The sequence below is a fragment of the Solea solea genome, chromosome 10, assembly GCF_958295425.1.
Source record: "Solea solea chromosome 10, fSolSol10.1, whole genome shotgun sequence".
NCBI lineage: Eukaryota > Metazoa > Chordata > Actinopteri > Pleuronectiformes > Soleidae > Solea > Solea solea.
The window spans coordinates 6,724,658-6,744,274 of record NC_081143.1 but is presented as its reverse complement, the minus strand read 5'-3'; the positions used below and the strand labels follow the sequence as shown (position 1 = coordinate 6,744,274).

General features: G+C 39.3%; 1 protein-coding gene and 1 long non-coding RNA gene across 2 annotated transcripts in view; one reads left to right on the top strand and one right to left on the bottom strand.

The window, feature by feature from the left end:
* mtnr1aa (melatonin receptor 1A a) overlaps positions 1-19,617 on the top strand; it is a 40,831-nt gene that overhangs the window by 557 nt on the left and 20,657 nt on the right. The window lies entirely within an intron of this gene.
* Positions 12,583-16,004, bottom strand: LOC131467423 (uncharacterized). Its single transcript, XR_009241498.1, has 4 exons — positions 15,890-16,004; positions 14,812-14,866; positions 13,273-13,418; positions 12,583-12,722 (listed from the first exon to the last, which is right to left on the bottom strand). It is a non-coding gene; the product is annotated as an uncharacterized LOC131467423 (long non-coding RNA).

The window sequence follows — 19,617 nt, the reverse complement described above, 5'->3', positions numbered from 1 at the left end:
ACAAAACAGCGTCACCATGTTCCTAAATAATAAGTTCAATGTTTTCATTTTCTGTGGATGAATTACTTTATTTCACATTATTCACATTTTTTTTTTATGTGACCCAGAGTTTATACTTCACTGAACATTCACATCTTAAAGTTATTCAGAATATAGAGTAGTTCATATTTGTGATGTGTTGATGCTCCACTTTTTAAATCCATTAAAGGGGAATTTTGAGCTGAAGCTTAACTTCATAGACATAATTCCCCCACATCACTCAGTCTTGTGTTGTTGTTATTTTTGCACTTCTATAACAGTAAACAGAATTCATCTTTTTACATTTTATGGACGAAACCATTCAATTGTTACGTCCATAAAATGGACAAATTGATCAGTTTTGGAATATAATCAGCAAAAGAATCAGTGAGGGAAGTTTTCATTAGTTTCAGCAACACTGACAACTCGATCATACAGTCTTGTTGTAAAAGTGATTCTAATGTTATTGTATGAATTCATCACAGAGGCTTAGTGTAATAGACAGTACTGACCTCCACCAGCTATAGCCTACTTTTGAAGCGGATATAATTTCACTGACCTACAGCGAGCACATGGGCAGCAAAGCAGGTTCAGGGGAGAGTGAAGCTCAGAGAAACGCTAAAGTAATTACAGACACAGTCTGAAGCCATGGGGAAGGGAAAGCCCTGTGTCCATCCCAGCAGTGCTCAGACTAATGATTTCCAGGCTTTTCCCTCTATCGATGAGCTTTTATCTAATAATGATAATGACCACATGAAGTTTTCACTTGTTAAGGCTCGATGATGGAAATGCATGTGTGTGTATTCATTCCTAAACGCCACTTGACCCCGGATTGAATTAGTATATGCGCCGTGGATGAAATTGGACGACATTGAAAAAGATGTGTATGTCTTGCTCAGTGAAGGTGGTAAAACGCTCATGATTTAATCGTGACAGGTCAGAGCGCTGCCGAGGGAAAACCCGAGAGGCTTCTGTCAAGCTCAGGTCTGCACACCCTAACTGGCAGCTACACTTATTCTCGCTGTCATCATTTGGAGGCTTTAGTGGGGTGATTTGCTAAACACACACCTAACATGAGCATTTTACCGGCTGCAGAAATGTTAGAGGTCAGGATAGATTTCCATCATGTTTCTGGTGGAGAGTGGAGAGCCCTGCATGGAATATTGTTATCCAGGATGTACACGGATACTACATATTTCCTCTCGCTGAGCTTCTTGCAAGCTGATGTTGTTTTAGGATAACTCTGCTCTCGTGGTGAAGCTGAAACTCTAATGTGTGTGCAATTGTCGTGGGATTCATGTTAAATTGAAGAACAAAGAACCAGACGAGAGGAAAGATGCATTTAGGGAACTTCATCTTTGAAGTTGTTCCATTAATTATGGCTTGTTATGTGTAAAGGAGGACATAACGCAGCAGCAGCAGAAATCTAATCAAGCATCTCTGCTTTAATGTCATATATTCTCGATTGACAGCTGGATTTACCATGTGTGTATAATTGGCTTTTTGACACATTAAATCCCGACATGTTAAAGAGAAGTATGACGTGAGATGATCAAAAGGAAGTGAGGGCAAACGGAGGTTAATTGTATTTTGCAGAAATATCCATGAATCCCAATAAAGCCAACGTGCGCCGATGACGTGGTTCCTCTAAATCATGCCTCTGGGGCGTATTTTGCTGCTTTCCGTTCGAGCTCTGAAGACATGCATGTCTAACTAGCAGCTCTTTCAATTTCCTGTTCAAAAAGCCCGGAGCGAATGTGGGCAAATTGGCAGACTTATTGATTGGGAGGAAAACTTTTCCATTCATACTTTAATTACTGTAGGAATGTTTTGATTGTGGACTGACGGGCTGTTCACTCTTCATTTGATTAGACATTATCTCTAGGAATTTGATGCCACGGATGATTATTTCTGAAGGGGCCACAGATTTGACCACTAGTCCAAACGTCCCACTGTTGGTTTTTCCTGCTATATATTCTGTGGTCAGAGCACTCAGTTTCCTGTAATTGTTATTATTGTTATTGGAATCTCTTCCCGAGGTAAAACTAGTGCTTTACATGTGCTTTATTTGCACAAAACAAATGCTGTGAGAGTTTGCGCAGCAGCCCAACAGCAAGGGAGGGGATACATTAAATAACGAGTAATTAAGTATACTGAATCGAAAACCTGGCAGGCATCGTGGTCGCATATTGCTGTCTCTGCAAAACCCACTGCCAATGCACAAAATGGCCATTGACCAAACGAGCGTGAAGCCAACAACACACGGTGAGCTGTTTGAGCTGCATGGTTGGATACTGAATCAGTGTTGTAAACTCAGCTCGGTGCCAATTAATCCAATTAATTGTTTATGTGGAAATAGAATGATTTCTTAACTTACACTGTGGGGGAAAAAAAAGCAAACGGTTCCAACAGGGCATTGACGCAACTGGCCATTTTTGGACCTGTTGTGGCAGAGATGTCGGCCCTGTGTGATTTTTAACATCTGATTATATAGGCTGTGGAACGAGACAATAAAACTCTGTCGTCTTGGTCAAATTACTTGAGAACGCAGTGGGACAGTCTGAAGAAAATTCACAGCATGCGACTGTTGTGCCTCCTCCTCGTCACCTAAATGCTCTGGAACCGTTCCCACTCTTGTTAATTTCGTATGTGAATGACAAATTCCAGAAAATGTCTGGAGTTGAAATGTGAAAACATTTGAGTTTTTCTCCCCCACGTTTGGCTCCGTCTATGTCAGACTGTGAATTATTTATTGTTTCATTATTACGTCTTCACATAAGAGAAACAAATGCAACATGGAAACCATAATGGCTTGTTGTGTGGCCCTCCTTTAGGAAGACCTCATAATAATCAAAAGGAAATTAGACAGAAAGACACATCACAACTAAGCATAATTATGTTATGACAGTAAAAGTAGGATTAACAGTGGATTTCCTAATTGGTCCAACCATGACATGTTGTTGAAGAAGGTTTCATTCGCAAACAATGATGTATTTTTTTCTCCCACTCATGTGCTGTCAGCCGGAGTCAGTGAACATCTACAAAGGAAAGTCAGATGCTGCAGAATATCTGAAAAACTTTTATTTGTGTCAAACTCTCTCTCCTTTTCTTCTCAAAGCAGAAAACTTTAGCGGTTCCAAAGCACAGGAAGTTTAAGCGGTGACTCACCTACTGTACCATCCACAGTCTGAACTGACAGACTGAGGCGAGCGTTCGTGTGCGGCTCGCTCACTGTACTCACTGTTTTACTGCTGCAAAATAAACCAAACCTCTTCACAGAGGAACGGGGCTGTCTGTGTTGCAGTGTGACACAATGTTTATCCTTTTTTCATTCCTCCTGCTGCTCGTCGGCAGGATGTTATTTCCCATTGTTTGTCTGCTCCAGGAATATTGCTCTGTCCGTGATAGAGTATTTTCAGGCATTCATTCAGAACCAAGTGGAATTTGCATGTGTCTCCAATTTAAAATGTATATCCATTGGCTTTGTTGGGATATTCAAAGCGGAAATTAACTGTGGAGCTTAATGAAGAGATGTCTATGAAAAGAAAACAAATCCCCTTCTCTAGCTGTTTTACACGAGTTGTTGATTTCACTGCATCCTGTTTTATTTCCATCACGTAGTTTCAGAGACTTGTGTGAGAAACTGAAATCCTTTAACACTGAGCATATCGCTGACGACACGTCTGCATTACCGTAATTACAGGTACGACGGTCTGTGCTATCGGAAGAATTCCAACATAGAAATTTCACTTGCGCTCTTTCAGGAAGCCGAATAATCTGCATCTTTGTCGCCAGGGAGGAGAGAGTTGAGTTGAGGAGAGACCTGTACATAATTTCCATTTTTATGAGACAAAGACTCAATTTTTTTTTTATTGTACATACGTTTTATACTGTTTAAATTTCAAATTGAACACGGAAAATCTGGTGTTCATGTACAACTGCAGGGATTTTTCTCAATAAACCAATTTTAAATTGTTAAAGCTGTGTTTTAACATGCAGAAAATTGTAAATAACTGCCAGATATTGAAGGTTATCAGACATTAAGCGACATGAAGCTTTTTCTCTATAATGAGCGCCTATGGAGAGGATAAAGCTTAACGCAGACTGCATCCATAATATTGCGGTTTTTGGACATCAACCTTCATTAAGCTTTTTCACGTTAAGCGTTTAAGAATGTGCCTATCAAAAATCACAAATGTCTTTCTCCGGTTACATTTGTTATGTTCTCAACAAAGCTAAAGTCTTCTCTCTGTAGAGATGAAATCTGACTGCTGTTTAAATTCTAAAGTTGATTTAAGGGTTTAGTCTGTTTTCATTTGTGCTAATATTTCCCCTGCATATGGTATACCTTGCCTTTCTACTGTGTGTTGTTCTTTTTCTTCTTAAAATATCAGGCATCTCAAGTGTGGTTCTCAAACAGCATACCTTTCTTCCTTTATTTGATTTGAGGATTTGAATAGCAAACGTGTGTGTATGCCTTTCTGCTTTGTAGAACAGCAAATAGGAGCACCTTTCTCTCTAACTGCCGTATGATTACGGCTGTGCATTGGCAAGTACCTGACTGGTAGAGATGGTCTTTCCATATAAAAACACTATCTAATTAGTCGAATAATCGTTGAAAAATCGGTTCCGTGTGACAGAAAAGGTTTTATTTCTAGTTTTGACTTCAATTGTGTTTCCTACATGGACAATACATTACATTACAGACGCCTCATGATCACAAGTATATATTCTCTAAGTCCCGCCTCTGAGATCTACCTTGGACCCTTCTTGTCTGATCTGATGCTGAATACAATACATCGGTTTCTATGATAAGGAGGGAAATTGCCTTTTACGACAATGTAAATCGACCTTTAAAAATAAAACAACAATTATTCAATAATCATGACCCATCCCGAATACCTGGTGGTACAATACATGCACCGATACAGGGGTGGCACTATGGTATATTGCTCTGTATTGGGATAGACATAAACAATATACACTTTTCTTTATCACATGAGAGGGGGGCGTGAAAGGAGGGGTCAAATGACCTGAAGCTGCTGAAAAATCGTTCAGAAAACCACCATGAAGAATATTTATTTACATATTGATATAGTCCTTTATAGTCCTTCTCTTACACCTCCTCCTATGAGTGTACCTTTTGTCTTCTATCAGACAGATTTCACCTGGAAACAGAGGAGGTGCAGCTCTCATTTTGAATCATGTTGAAAGGTTATGATGGAATTGTTCATCAATAATGTCACAAACATATGCTGCCTACGTCAGCTGTAGGACCAGCACCACTGAGAAGACACGTGTCTTTGGAAAAGTGTTGTTGGGCTTCACTGCATAATGCATCCTCTGCCAGCAGTATCAATAGCGGGTGGTTGTATCACATGTTCCCACCTCTGATGACAAGGCTTCCTCTCTGTTGGACCCTGCTGTGCTCCCTTTGGCTCGGGCCGCTACAGTTTCACTAACAGTGTCAGAAACTTGCCTGTGGACAATGCCTGTGGACAATGTCCAGAGAATCAGGTGCTGTCAGGGACAGAAGCTGTGGGGGCATGCCTACTGTGGACTGGATGTTCAGCTGTGTCAATTAATTTGTCACATCATCATCATCTTCAGCCACGTATCCGGCATAGGGTCCGGGTTGCGGGGCAGCATTGTAAGCAAAGAAGCCCAGACACTCTTCTCCCCGGCCACGTCCACCAGCTCTTCTTGGGAGATTCCAAGGCCTTCCCAGGTCAGCCGAGAGATGTACTTTCCAGCAGGTCCTGGTTTTACCCCAGCATCTCCTTTCAGATGGACATGCCTGAACCACCTCGGCTGGCTCCTCTCTATGCAGAGGAGCAGCGTCTCTACCTTGAGCCTCTCGTGGATGTCTTAGCTCCTCACCCTATCTCTAAGGCTGATCCCAGCCACCCTGCGGAGAAAAACCCATTTCAGCCACTTGTATCCGCAATCTCAGTCATCAGTCATTCATTACCCATCATAACAAGAGCAAATCAGTAGATTGTTTCATGTTTAGGACAGAACAGTCCTTCTCTACTCTGCTTGTGTTCTCTTTTTCCAGTTTTGGGGAAATATGGGGTCTCTGCTGGACCGCAAATAATTACTTTAGACAGTCTGATGCACTTCTAGGTTGTATATTTTGGTTTGAGTTTGAACGTCTTCCCAAGTTTGAATGGAGATACACATTTTGGATAGAAGACAGCACTATTACAGATCCTTATGAGGAAAAACTCTAGAGACAGCTGTGTTAGAAACCCAGTTTCAACAGCAGGTTCAGAAACAGTCAAACTGGCACATCTGGTATCAGCTTGTAATGGCACAGTCAGAGTCACCAAGAATTCTATTCTTCGACATTTGATGGTTGATGTGAGCAGTGATCAAGGTTCTCTGAGCTCAAGAATAGTTTGCTTTTCAGCTGTTTGCATGTTTCCCCGTGTGTGTGTGTGTGTGTGGGGGGGGGGTTTCTCCAGGTTCTCCAGTTTCCACCCACAGTCCAAAAATATGCAGAGGTTAATTGGACACTTAAAGTTGACCATAGGTGTGAATGTGGAGTGGCTCCAGCAGCACTGTGACCCTCATGTGGACGATAAAGCATTAGACAATGAATGAATGAATGTTCTCTCTGGTGCACATGCAAAAACTGAGCAAAATGCCCAAAAAGACTATAAAAAGGCTTAAGTTAGTCAATATTGATAATTATTGCGATACATGTCACATAATTAAAGATGGATTTTTGCTTGTGAGTGAAGGAACCAGTTAATTGTGTTTTTAAAAGGGCCGGTTATCACCACTGGTTTCCTGAGTCGATTTGATTCAGATTAACAATCACGATCTGTGTCAGTCTCTGTCTTCTTAGTTTTCTACCTCTTGTCTCCCAATGATACTGCCATGTTTTCAGGTTCACTTTGCTCACATGAGGCCAGATCTCACAAAACTTTCCACAGAAAAAGGTTCATTTTAAATTAATGAATGAATCAACAATCTTTATATTACCGTCAAAGAAAATGTTATTGCTCTAATTTTTGTGTTCATTTATTGTTGTCAATCCTATTCATTTGAATTATTACTTTTAAATTTGAGATGAATGTGATCGCAGGCGTGAACTTGTGACCTATATTTGCAATATAATTATAATCCAATATGCATCTTATAGAGGTGTTGAAAATAAACAAGGTAATGTAACCTTTTAATGGAAAAAAGAAAACACGTTTTCAGTGATAATGACCATTATTACAGATGATTTATTTTTGAAAGCAGACAATTTCAATGTTCCATAAAGGTCGGAAGAGGGTTTTTTAGGTTACTCTCATGTGAATGTTTCAGATTTAGATTTTCTGGAAAACTCAACAGTATTTAATTATTGTCCATGTGAGCCTCAGAGCCTTTGTTATCATAGAGGCCCTTCATAAGTGGAGAGGCCACAGGTTAGAGGGTAGGAGTGTGCTGAGGGCTGACATAAGTACTGCATTGTATATACTTTAGGTTTTTTTGGCAATACATCATCAGATAATATGTCTGATAAAATAAACCCAAATTTAGAGCAGCCACATCATTCAAATATTAGTTTTGAATCTGAAACCATTTTGAATATTTATTGCACAGATCATGATAACCTGAAGGAAAGCATTACAAACAAACACTGCACGGACAACTACAGTATATTTAATTAAAACTTGAATTTGGCTGCTGTAGTTCTATGATTTAATTTGAGTCGTAGCTGTTCATATTCCAGCTCGGTCTCCCAGGAAGAAATTGTAGTTGTATGTATTGTATTTTTCTGCAAACTATGGAAACCATTACATTTGTGTGCTCTGTACAAAATGAAGTGTTTGCATGGTGATGTGATACAGCCACAATACATCTGTCAAACAACAGAACACAGTGTGAAACTAAGGGTCGTCAGGGTAATTGATGTTGTGGTATTATGAGGAAAATCCTGCTGGTTGTGCCTTAACCTGATCACTGTGCCAAACATAAACAGTTCATAACCAGTGTTAAGTAATTTTCCGACTATAGGTAAATTGTGGTTTTAGTGTTTTCTATGGGCAGAAAACAACAAACAATTGTCTGCAGTCAGACATTCAAAGAGATTACACCTTCAAAGATCCTGGAAAAACTGTTAGAGCAGGCTACTTTTTGAAAACAGTTGATTTCATGTGTCAAGATATAATAAATTATGTATACTATACAAACGATATAAACACTTTTATTTTGGCATTGAGTGAATTATTGTCACAAATATTGTTCTTGCAATGTCATGATGGAAGTATCCTTATATAAATTGAAGTTCATATCGCCCAGCCCAACTGAATAGTTGCCCCCTTCACTTGATCGCCCCCCTCCTGACGAGACTAGATGCTCAGTGGCCCCAAAGGTCATTTCAGTGTGAGACCCCCGCTCTAGATTCAGACTGTTCTCCATTAGGGTGAAGGTGCCATCCGCGGGATGAGATGAACCTTGAGTGTTTTCACTCACCCAGACATAACTTTGTTATCTCCTTTGGTACTTGAACTTGTGCTTGAAGGTTGTCGGTCAGTCTGTCAACATGTGAGCTGTACCAGGAATCCTGTCTGTACACAAATCTACGTCATTATAAATTAATTTGTTCAAGCAAGGACAACCAAGGCTCATTGAGTTAATTTGTATCTTGATTTGGCACTGAGAGTCCTCAGAGAGTTCCAGGAAAAGGACGTTTATTCCCTTACATCCACCTAAAGTGCCAGAATTGCTGATATGCAGGTCTGTAGAGATGTAAATAAGTAACATAGCTCACACAAATCTGCTGGTCCTGGCGACTGTGGCAAGTCTTGGAGCAATCACAATATGGCGGGGTGCTTAATGGTAAAGGAACTGGAAGAGAAGGCCTCAGTGGGTGAAAAGCAGACTAATTGGAGACCCACAACAGCCAGGAGGTCATGACTTTGCCATTAATTCATAGTTTGCTCAAGCTGAATAAATGAACACTGAGTGGGAGAGGATAAGGATCTGCATCTTTTCCTCATGAGGTACTTAACTCCCAGCTATAGATTAGTTAATGCCCCGGCTGACAGTCTGTCAGCCTGGACACGGAATAAAGGGGCGGCTGCTTTGTACCTGATAACTTGGTGTCGGCATAACTGCTGCTGTCACTGCTCTGGTGGGTGTTGAGAAACATGAAAGACGGATACATTTTCAATAATTACGCCTCAGCTTAGAGAGACTCTTTTTTTTTTTTACAGATTTCTTGCCAAAGGGCCGTTTGGCTCGCAGAGGGATGATAACCCTTCTAAAACATTAGCTGGCAGATGTATGCAACTTAGGTGGGAGATATACGCAGAGCTGTAGCATACACAGTGGATGGAGAGTGATAAAAAGGTTCACAACAGTGCATGATGGTGCAGATAAAGACGAGCAAATGGAGGCCGCAGATTGGTGAGAGCCTGTCGTACAAAGCAGACAGACAGTGTTTGCCTGCTTTCTTTTTTTATCTATTTTTTTTTGCCGGCGACAGGGTTGGGTCTTAACGTGACATTAATAACAGCCATGATGGAGAAAATTGGTCTTTTTGACCAAACAATTTCACGCCTGCCAGGTGCCACATTGTCCTGTTCCCGCATCACGATAGAAAGAAAAAAAAACTTTTGACTGGCTTGACTCCTTTCACGGCACCTTGGTTACTATAATGTTCTAATATTTGAAGGATTATCTGAGCACACAAAGCTGCCGGCAGTAATCCATTCAGTACATATGATTTGCATCCGCTGTATGATAAGTAGTATGGGCTGGGGTTTTTCCACATTCCTCATGAGTAAACATCTTTCTCCTTCTTCTGCCTTTGCATTCTGCATGTCATTTAACATCCCTCTTACTACGTTTTGTGCCGCATCTCATTTGATCACCCTCTTTCTCCTCCTCCGTCTTCATCCAAGTTTACTCATCCTTCCACACACACACACACACACACACACACACACACACACACGATGCACTGTTTTTTTTTCTTCCTTTTCACTCAAATTCAACCTTCCAGGCTTCATATTCCATGACTCCCTGTCTGTTTGGATCACTCTGATTCAACACCCCCACCGTCCTCTGAGGACGTTGTGTTGTCAGACCACATACCTGTGGAGGAATTCTGCCTATTAGCCTATTATAGTTCTATGCATGAAGACAGTCAGACGCAGTAAGACGGTGAATCTCACACAAACCTTGTGGATTATGGATTAATGGCCAAGTGGGCAAAAATAATTTGATCCTGTTAAACAATGTCTAATTTCAATGACAAGTTTAACAAGAACAAGCATCCGGCTAATGCTCCTGTCCGTCCTGCTCTCTTCTGTGCATGCATACTCTGTCCGTGTCCTTCCCCGTGTCTCATAAACTTCAGGAGGAGCGCGTGTTTTCACTTCAAAAGGAAGACATCATGTCTATAAATACTTATACATACAAGGCAGAATATTTGCATCCCCCACTCCAGCGACCCTCCTCTTCCTCTTTCCCTGCTTCTCCCACTGCTATTTTTAATCATTTACAATATTATACAGTGAAACTTCCTTCTGCTCGATAGGAGCTTGGAATGACGCACATGGGAAGCTCAGGGCAGTGAGATCAAGTAAAACCTAATGCTCATCCAAGGGGAACTATGCATAACACATGCATACTGTAAAGTGCTTACTGTAGAGCAGTAACTATTTGATTACACACACAGAGGCTCAAAGGTTAGAGATGCTCGCTGGTGATGGGAATGGTGTCGATTTGAATCCCAGTTGCAAAAGGGAAAGCGAGGAACGTGCTCCTCTTGGAGTTCAACGTGCCCTTGAATGAAGCACTTAGTCCACCATTCCGATTCAGCGGGCAACAGTGGAAGAGAAGAAGAGGTCGGACTCAGCAGCTTCCAGCTGTGAATGCGTCAGATTGGATGACTGTTAAAGGCAGGACATGGAACAGAAAAATACACAGGCTCAGTCAGCCCTTCTCAGATGTAATGGTTCTTTTTTAGAGGACAAACACGCAACAAACCAACCTCATTATCCTTCAAATTTCTCCTCCTTCATCATTAAAAGTTCTAACAAGCAAACAGTTTAACGTCGCTGTGCGAACACTGTCCCACTGACCACTGTTTCTGGGTCCAGCTGCCTCTGGGGTCATCACAGTGGTTTATCACTCAAACACAGCACTGTCATACGTACTTACCCCAGATGACTGTGCCAGAACAAAAAAATTGACTGACTACAAAGCAAAGAAGCGAGGACGCTTCAACCTATGAATAATCCTGAGATTACACTCAAAAAAATAATTGAAGCAAAAACGTTGACTTTATGTATTTTAATTACATGAAGTTTTTCCATGTAATTTTATTAGGTAAGTTCAATGTGAGGGTCCTATTTAATTCAATGTGTTTCTACCATGCTGAATCAGTGTGAATACATTAACTAAAGTTAATGCAAAGGTAAACATAAACCTTATGTGTTCATTCACTTAAAGGTAATGTGAACTTTCACATGAACTGCGTGTGTTAATTCAGTTAAAGGTAAGGTGAACTTTTACATAAAGTTAATGTGATTATTCAGTTAAAGTTAAGGTGAACGTTCACATAAACCCTATGTATTAAAGTATACAATAGTAATGTTTTTCAAATATGTTATCCTACCTCCTTAAAAAATAGGCTCTACATACATGTGTCTACCTCAAAACAAAGACAAGAACTGAAATCCTGAATGCTAATCAGACACTGATGCACCGGCACAGTATAACACACTATAGCATGAACTGATTCAGCACTTTACAAGTTTAAGGAAGATTATCTTTGATATCTTGCAATTAGAAAAAGTCAAGGCTGTTAATACTGCAGATGATAATATAAGCAGTGGCCATTTCATTAGCTACACTTGAATAATCTATTGCAAATAAATACAATGGTTTTACTGTCAATTCCAGCTTTGAAATCATGACCATGAATTCAAACATTTTATTCTACATTTTATTCAACACTGCAAGACTGAAAGATCACAATAACATCAAATGCAATTACTGACCAAGTACTTCTTGATAAGAGTGTTGATGTCTTCATTGAGACCACAAAGACTTTGAAGTACACAGTCCCTCTTGACTTCGATATCCTCACTCTGCAAACAAATGTATATGAAATATTAAAGCTATTCATTTTTCAAGACATTTTCCAGCATTTATCAGATCTTTGTCACAAATAACCCCCATGTGAAGTGGAGAGGAAGGTTGCAGAGGTAAACATGGATGGACATTAAGAAGTGGAAGTTAAAGGGGAGGAAGAGAAGATGGATGAAAGAGGGGTGATCATGTAAAGAGAAGAAATTGTAGGAGATGAGAGGCAGAGTGGAGAAGTAGGAAGATGAGGTATGGAAGATGAAAACACCAAAATATGAGGGGTCCAACATCTCATCCACAGAGGATATAAAGGATGGCAGCAAAGGAAAGAAAAATTACAGAATAACAAAGCTCATTGAGGAGGAAGATTAAACAGATGAAGGTAGATAGGAAACGGAGATGTTATATTGGGAGAAAAACCTCTTCTGGCTAAATAATGTAACAGTTTACTGCACTTGCCTTAGTTGTCGGAGCCATGAGAAGCCTGATCTTCTTTCCAGCAGCTCCTCCTCTACTGCTGAAGACCTTCATCAAGTTAGGTGTGTATTTGTCTACTTCTCCCAAAAACTTGGCTTGAAGTGGCAAATTTGTTATACGCATGAATTCTGAGAGGGGAAAAAATGTGTTAATGGGAAAAGAGAGAATAACTTTCTAGCTTATAGATAGTCTATAAGACAATTGATATTTTCTGTGCTGAAAAAGGACAGACACTTCGAGGACTTGGCACTTCTCAATCCAATCAGGGCTTTGTCAAACCGTTTACATTTAAAGTATGTTAAAGTTTTAAAAGCATCTGCTCCAGCTCATATCAGGCTAGAGAGCAGTTGCACAAGTCATCAATAAAAAAGTTGGGCAGCTACAAATAAAATAAAATCTTGAAGGCTGATGGCATGTCAATAGATTGATATCTTTGATGGAATGGAATGGAAAAATTAGTGTCCAGTCTCCCTCTATAATCAATCTCTGAAAACAGTCTTAAGAAATTCTGTTGACATAAGAAAAAAACCTGCTTACCATTGTTTTTATTGTAGAAATAGATATGTCCATATAAAATGAAAGAATATTTTCCCCGAGGTAATAATTACCTTAAAATAATTTTGGAAAGCAGTTACACATCAGCAGAGAAGTGTGCAAAATGTCATCAGTAATGCTTACCTCACTGACGAAAGCAGTCTTTATCTCATGGACAAGTTGATCCACAGATGCTGGTATCCCTGACATCAGGCTAAGATTTCTAGCGTCATCTCCGCCGAGGACGACTCTCAGGTGGACTGGATTTGACATCTTTCACTTTATGGATTCTAGGGAACAAATACAGGACACAAAAGGTTATGATAAATTGAATTACTGCAACTTTATTTAAGAACTTCAACTATGTATATCTCTCGCGGCTAATGTCTGACTTATAGGGATAGTTCAACATTTTGGCAAATTGCCCATTGCCATAGCAGTAGGTTCATTACCTTTATTTGTCAGTGCAAGCTAGAATGCCTAGAATGCCGGAGCAGAGCCATGAGCTGCTCAGAGCTACGCTACAGAGGCTAATGGGATTTCTTGGTTTCCCTCATCAAACTTATCAAATACACAATTCAACAACTCCAAAACACTCTGGTGGAAAACTTGGGACCTGCACATCTACCACGCTATGAGATAATAATGGAACGATAAAAGACTAAGTTATTTTAGAGGTAAATTCATGTAAAACCACTGATACACGTTGCCTTCAGCGACACTTTTTCTACAAGCAGTCGCTGTATTTATCCTGAAAACAACTCTGTCTCGTAACGTTCCATTATTATCTTATACTGTAGAGGTCACAACTTGTCCATCAGAGCGCTTTGGAGTTGTTGGATTGTGTTTTTGATGAGTTTGAGGGAAAACAAGAAATTCCATTAGCTTCCATTTGCCAAAATGTCAAACCATTCCTTTAAAAATTCATAAATCATAGACAGACAGATAGATAAAAACATCTAACATTTACATTATTTAAAGAGGAATACAATTTAACATTTTTTCATGACAGTTGATCTGGTTTTTATTTTTACACCCCTATTTCATGAGACATTGAGAAAAAAGTTTCATGACAAACCCACCTTAAACAATAATGTGCCTTTTCAAAGTAACTATTCGTTTCACACCCATGTTTTGCACTGATATGATATGCAATCATTTGCTGATGTTTAGTTGCTAATGTCAGTGGAATATTCTTGAAAAAATTTGTGTGACGAGCAACTTTCTTAAAGAAGCCTGCTGTACAAGAAACATCAATCACTGAAGTATCTGATTCCTGTAACCTTGCAACAACACTAACAACCTCAGCTTTGAAATCCTTTACAGTATGGGGATTATGTTTCCTGTTTTTATGAGTATGAAATGTATTGTAAATGCTAGTTTTAAATGAACAATCTTTGAACATGCATGTTACAGTTTCTTTCCTTCTTAAATGTTCATTTACATGACTGAAGTAATCTCGTTCATTTGCAAGTTGAGGACATGCACACAGCTGACATGAATATATAGATAACTCTGATGGTTCTGAAGATGTTTGAGCTTTGTGAGAATGGTATATAAGACTCAAAAGACTGTTCCAAAGTCTCAATGTGCATGGACAATTAGAATATGGGCAGCAATGCCTGAACCTGCTTCCATGATGGCCATGTTTTACCTTGCAATGTTTAAGCAATGCATACCTACTTTTTCTGATTTTCCACAGACCTTACATTCCCACACACCCATTCACATGTTCTACCTAGAAGAGAAGGAAAAACACATGAAAATAGAATAAAAGCTAACATTTTAGCAGAAATCTATGGCTTACTTAAACTTCAGCAATTGACATTGCCATCAACAAACAACAACAAAAACTAACAGGAAAAATATTAAAAATTGTTGTCCCCAGTGTGGAGGAAAAAGCACATGCAGGAATATAATGTAATGTAAATACAAGTAGTATTAAATTAGTTAGATAAGTTTGAGCAGTTTGAATATAACTGTTTATTTTATCTTTTGCAAACAGACGCCTGTAGATAAGTTAACTTCATATGGTTGTGTTAGCTGGACAACACAATGGAGACACAGTATGTAGCCATATCCAGCCAAAATTCAACATTCATCGATAAAAATATATATTTTCACAGAAATAAATGTATATTATTTTTAGAGTATTAATAACACCACCCATTAGAATTTAAGTGGTTACGTAAATCACATCATTTACAGTGCTAAATCTCAAATTACGTCAGCTCGTGGGACTTAAATTAGTAGTAACTAACATTACTCCTTTATTAAAATTTAGGAGAACATTCCCACATGAGCAGCATTTGGCTACAGTGAAGAAAAAAATCGGTTTGACATTAAATTAATGTCATTAATACTTTTCATAATATAATACGGCTTGCCAACTGCAGAGCAAGTAAGCGAGTTAGTGCCCAACTGCAGCAGCAGGACAGGACAGGTCAAGTGCCATGTGCCAGCCAGCAGCTAAACATGTAAACATATGCTCTTAGCGCGTTAGCCTAGCGCTAGCGCTTAGCATAAAACAGCTAACCCTTAGAAAGGCCTTCACGTCGGAACATAGGGATTTCGGAATATCGGGATGTCCCTTCACGGGCGCTAATCGAACTTCGCCAGACTTTCAACAGTATAAAGTCCAAAGTATTCACATTATTTTTGAGAAAGTAGAAAAAACAACAACAAAAAATAGCATATCGACATTATTTTAAAATATCATATCACTACATTAACACCATGCGTTACAAACAATTAAACTTACCGTATTAAGCACACTTGTCGCCGTTTGTCAGTCAAGCGCAATGCGTGTGACGTGTTGTCTGCATGGCAGTGCCAAGTGTGTGAGGGCAGTGTGGGCGAACCCGTAGACAATATGCTGGAACACGCCCACTTTCCTCTTATGTGATCCATTCAGATAAAGTTTACTCAGTTTGTTTACGTTGTTGTTGTAGAACACATATTTACACACTGTTTACTTATTCTTATTAAATAAACCTTTAGTTTTATACATTTCAGTTACAGTTTACTTGGAAATATTGCTTCATGTTTATTGGGGCCAAGAATCATTTTTTTGAGTGTACAGTGGTGCCCGGTGTCTGTTTGAAATGAGTAATGTGGTTCAAGCCTCGTCGTCATCATGCATAAAAAAAAACAAAATGTCAGAGCAGAGATGTCAGACTATAGGTTAGCACATGTACGCTTTGTCTGGAAAAAGAAAACAGGATGTTTACTCCTCAGGAAATATCAACGAGGAAGATTCCGAGTTTGTCGGACGACGAGTCGGACCAAAGCAAACTGTATTTCCTGAGACATTTGCGGAGATGCACATTAGTTCGTTCACGATTCACCCTCAGTCTCCTACGAAAACCTCTGTAAACGTTAGCGTGATGTAATAACCAGTGGCTGTTATCTGTTGATCCATTGTGCAGAAGAATAAAGACATATCAATATATATGTTTATCAGAGGGGAACTTGCGATATTCCTCAACATTATACAAGTCAAACTATACATTTTTCACAGTAGAAAAAAAAAGTCTCCTTATGAAATGAAATAACTGAATCATGAAGAGTATTCACTTTATATTGGAATTTAAATGATTCAATAACTTATGAAGATCTCATACATGTTGTTATCGGAGTAACTACAGTCGATATTTTTAAATCAACAGTGGATCAGTGACTGTAACGTGCACTTAGAACATTCATTGCGCTTTTAAAGGTCAAGGGTGTAACATTTATTGGGGTTAATTGGCAGAATTTGAATAAACTACCCAAAAATATGTTTATTTTGTTCAAAGTTTAGCTCCTTAAGTGTTCCTATTTTCTGGTATATTGTACAAAGCAATAATTAAAACTGAATAATTCCAATAATTCTTTTCAGACGAAATAAGACTTCATTGTGAGCTTTGGGAAACACAAATGAGCATTTTTCATGATTTGACATTTTATGGCCCAAATAACTAGTCGTATAATTGAGGCATTGAACCCATTGAAGCATGGGTTGCGATCCTAATTCGAATATCTCCATTGGCATAACGTGTCACATAATATTGTTTCAAGCATGATCTTTGGAAAGAATGACGTCTCTAATGTTAATTAGAGACGCCACCGAAGCTTACGACAAGAAACAACAAATGGTTTTGCCCTCATAAACCCTGATACATAAATTACGAAATGGCAGAGAGAGTATTAAAGTGGAGGAGTGGAGAGTTTTACAAAGACCCCTCTGGTTTGTGGCCACCATCATCATTCCCTGATGTACTTGGAAAAACGAAGGGATGAGCAGAGATTCCAGAGTTTGTTTCAGTGTGCAGATTGATGATTAGATGTCACTAATTCTTACACACTGGACCTTTTAAGGCATCTATTGGCTGTAGCCATGCTTCCCTGCTCACCTGCAGGTTCACTTACCCACAATAGTGGGTAATATTGCAGCATTGCTAAACCAATTTTTCAGTATCAAATGCCAAATTAATATGGCAGACGTCCACATTTTGACATTTTAGTTCCATGTCTGAGTTATCAGTGCTTAGTCAGGACTGAACATGTTGATATAGGGGTTTAGTTAGAGTGTATACCAGCAAAGTTACACTGCCACTCCTTCTCTGGTGTAGATGGTAAGTCCCAGTTAGCAGTGCAGAGATGTACAGTAATTCTCAAGAGACAGATTATGACAGTCTTCATGGCCTGTCACGTTCATAAAGTAATTAGTCGAGTCCTACGCGTCTCTGTAATGAGCAGGAGCTTAGTGTGCGAGATTCCCTTATCACGGGGGTGCTTTTCTTTTATGACCTCATAAACGTGCTGCCTGTGATTATTTGTCTAAAAGAGTGTGTTTTGTCACACTTTCAGGCACATTCACACGTCATTTGGGTTCATTCCAGCATTTTTTTGGGCGCCATCCAACAGCAGTAGAGAATTATGCAGGAGGAAGTCAGATGCTCATGCTTCTCAGTGACCTATCTAAGCCCCAGTTTTTCAGGGAATAGGAGAATAATGGAATGTGGTGCGTAGCATTGTGAAGAAATGATGATATATTTCATGTAAAAAATATTGAACTGCGATAAAATGGGAGATACGTGTAGATATGAATGATGTTGGTGCATATATTTGCACCAATTTATTAAACTTTTTTTTGCTGACTGTTGCCACACCTTATCCCTTTGACACCTAAATCTCAAAATGTCCATTTGGACTTTTTTTTGCTTATTTTAACCAAAAAAGGTTACTGTAACTAAGCGTTTTTGCCCATTTTTCCAAAATAGCTTCCAATATCTGGCAGTTATTTACAATTTAATGCATGTTAAAATACTCTTAACAATTTAAACACTGCAGTTGTACACGAACAACAGATTTTGCATGTTAAATTTGAAATGTGAACAGTATAAAATCTAATTTTTTGAGCCTCTCAATGTTTCTTTGTCTCTCAATGTGCACCAACGTTCATCCCACTCTCTTGTCGCTGGCGACAAAGACGCTGATTCTCCGTCTTCCTGAAACACCACGAGTGAAATTACTGCAATAACCACATGTTGGCTATGACAGTTGCACTAAACCGTTTCTGAAAGCTGAGAAGTTGCACCATTTCTTTTTTAGCACAAGCTACAGCATCCTGTCAAGAGTCCACATTACTTCCCTGTGTGGTAATTCCAGGCCAGGTTGGTGTGTGTGTGTGTCCTTTTTGTCCAATTTGAGCACATTTTTACAAAGTGATGACTTTTCTCCCTGATTCTTCCTTCTGAACAGTTGGGGTTAGACTAAAAAATGAGAAATTGATTTTTGTTAAATGAAGATCAACTTGTCATTCATGTGGGTTAATCATAGTTTTTTATAGTTTATTTTTTATTTTTCTATGACATTTTCTACAAAAACAAGGAGACACGTTAACTTTTCCACCAGACAGAAAATGATGGACAAACAGCAAAATGGGGATGATTAGAATTAAAACTGTAATGCTACCAAAACACGTCTCTGTGTTTGAGCCATTTGAGCTTTTGTCCTTGTAAAAATGTTTGATTAAGCGTTAACATGTGATCAAATAAACATCTATCTATAATAATCACCGGTTCTTTAAATGTAAGGATCCAAATTTCCCTCAAAGTGTCTGTACTGTTGCTCTGTTTGAAGACAGCTGTGTGGGCTGTATGAGAGGTGTTTGTCTCTGTGTTCTACATCACGCAGACTAAACAGCTCAAGGAAAAATTAGAAAGAGCTGATGTTGTTTTGGAAATATTTGTTCACTGCTGTTGTGTTTGCAGATTGACTTTGCTTTGTCAAGTCCTCCAGGTTTAACACGCACCTCAAATAAGCACACGCTAAACACGTCTTCATGCGTCTATTGTCGAGGGGATCCCTGTGCTTGGGTCCCTCTTCTCTGCCACCAGCTTGTTGGTGTCACAGTTGTGGATCATGATGTGTATTTGTGAGTGTGTGAGAATCGCAGACCTATGACGAGCGTAGGTGTGAGATTGATGTCAGTCTGCCTCGTCT